Here is a 2,593-nt window from a genome sequence, read left to right on the forward strand (position 1 = left end):
TGCTGCTTGCCCTTCATTACAGGTAAAGGTTCCCTGGTTGTGTTAAAGGTTGTTGATGAGAAATGCCGTAATACTGTAACCATTCCTCAAGTCTTGGCATATTCTCTTCCACAGGCGGGATGGGTAAGGTGGCTGGCTTCATTGTCTTAAGGGAGTTAGGCCGTGTGACTTCTTCGTTAAACACATCAGCTGATGCAACGGGATGGTAGGGGTGAGGGAAGCCAGGCGGTACTATTCCCAGCTCCTTACAAGCATTCAGCAATACATAGAAGTTCTTGGCCGTCGGCACAAAGTAAACCTCCTGCTTCGTGCGACGCCCACCTATATCAATGAAGCATGCCGTTGATCCGAGACATCTCACTCGGATATTAGCCACGTCCCTCAGACCTGTTCGCGGCTGCAACTCGAGGGGATTTATTTGCAGGCTTGAAAGAATCGTGGGTCCGGCAACGCAGATCTGTGCTCCTGCATCTGCTACGACGAGTGTCGATACAGAATTCCCGTTCCTATGGGAAACACAAGCCTTGATTGTAGGGTGGGGGGAGAGGTGTGTGTCTGCAACAATCACCAAACTCGAGGCAAGCGGCGTTTTCTTTATACTTCTGCAGCATTTCTGAAAGTGCCCTACCTTTTGGCACCCGTGGCACGTCATACCTTTTGCTGGACACGACGCTCGACCAAACGGATGGCGCCCCCCACAATTTCCACAACGCTTTGCATTGAAGATGCCGTGCAACAACGCGACGTCTGGCTCTACGTCATCACTGCCTGTGCGTCATCACTCGAGGCACCAGCAGACTCCCTCTCACCGATAGCGATGCGCAGGACACTCTAAACGTCTTGGCGTGCAGCTTCGAAAGTGCAACACTGTGCCTGAAGGGCATCTACAATTTTAAATGTATCACATGCCTGAAAAACGTGCCTTTTTAATAGAGGGTCACTGAGGCCTACCATTAATTTCCGCAACAGCATGTATTCTATCAAGCACTCCCGCATTTAGGACACTGAAAATCACAGTCGGTGGCCTTCTGAGCACACCTCGAAAAATAGTCGCTCACTGACTCCTCGCGCCCTTGTGCGATGGCAAAGAATTCAGACCACTGCACTGCCTGATTCGACGACCGCAACACAATATTCCCGATGGTGTACAGAGCCGTGTCTAGGGAGAGGGCGTTCCGTTTGGCATATGAATACCGAGCGTCCAGTGCACGTTGCAACGCCGGCACACAGTTGAGCCTAATGTGCAGGACAACATCCTGCGGCGGGAACTTGTTAAGGTGGATCCAATACGTCATCAAACGTCTCCAAGATCTGAACGCTGCCGAAGACATTACCGCATCACATTTCTCAGGGGCAGCAGAGACAGGAACTTTACTGGCACGTGCTCCGGATCCGGGAAGGGCATCCTGAAGGGAACGGATGGCGCGTTGCTGGTCTGCAATTAACATCTGTGCTTGCATCACGTCCTGTGACAAGGCCCTTGGCATTGCAGGTGAGGCACGCCTCGGCGCGGCCTGGGGTGGTCGACGTATGTGGGGCATGGCTTGGTTCTGATCCTACTCACAGCGCCATGTTGGGTTTGCAATAAGACAACGTCCTGGTGACCACACTTTATTGCAAGATACTCAAGAGCCGACTGACTCGCAACAGCGTATGCAGATGCATGCTCGGCAGCACATGGCCGAAAAACATATCGTACAATAACATTTTTGTGTGTGCATCTGTATAACCATAATCTTCCTCTTACCGTAAGGTTATTATTATCGAGTGTTCATACAGGTTATTGATTGATTTATAATTGAGAATTGTCGTTTGTCGGGTAATTGGCAAACAGGAATTGTTATTGCATTTGTGTCTTTATTCATGAAACCGAAATTTGCATGTCTTCGTATTTTGTAGAAGTATGTTCTTTGTTACATACTATGATAAGAGTTAAAGAACCACATGTTACGAAAGAATGACACACTTTCGTTATTGTTTGTTTCATGCATGACTATTGTTTTAGTATGTTGCATTTTATGTATGGTCAATCACCGTAAAATATGCTTACAAAACGTTAATAGAGGTTTCAGTTTGAATAATATTCTTTTATGTACTTCTAGCGAATGCGTTGCACAGCGTGTAATAGTAGTTGAAGGTATTACTAACTTGTTTACATCTCGCCAGAGAATCCATTAGTTGAGGTCAAAGGTTAGAAGACAACAAGGGCAGTATTTGCCCTATGATTCACCTAGTCCGCGCCCCTCCATAGAGGTATGGGCGTGACACTCCCCATGATCACATTTGTCACACACCACCAACCAGCTAATTACATTTAAGAAATGTGTCTAAAATTAAATACTGTGTTTTGAGTTTATGTTTTATGTTAATTTTTAATTTGCTTCAAGGTTTTTGTGTTAATGGAAATCTTGTAGGCAGTCTTACATACTTTGTATAACTTGTCTCCTTTCCTCGTATAAAATCTGAATGCAAGACGAAAGAGAGCTTTTGCTCAGGGCCTCAGGCTCAAACTTTGAGCTGATCTGTTATCGGGTGTCATGGTGGTGGTGGTTTTGTGTGTGTGTGTGTGTGTATATGACTAGAAGTGGTGATT

The 2,593-nt window shown here is 46.5% G+C and overlaps 1 pseudogene; it reads right to left on the minus strand.

The window, feature by feature from the left end:
- Nucleotides 1-831: 831 nt before the first annotated feature.
- Nucleotides 832-1,541, minus strand: LOC137627920 (uncharacterized; annotated as a pseudogene).
- Between the last annotated feature and the right edge of the window lie 1,052 nt (nt 1,542-2,593).

The sequence above is a fragment of the Palaemon carinicauda genome, chromosome 35 (genome assembly GCF_036898095.1).
Source record: "Palaemon carinicauda isolate YSFRI2023 chromosome 35, ASM3689809v2, whole genome shotgun sequence".
NCBI lineage: Eukaryota > Metazoa > Arthropoda > Malacostraca > Decapoda > Palaemonidae > Palaemon > Palaemon carinicauda.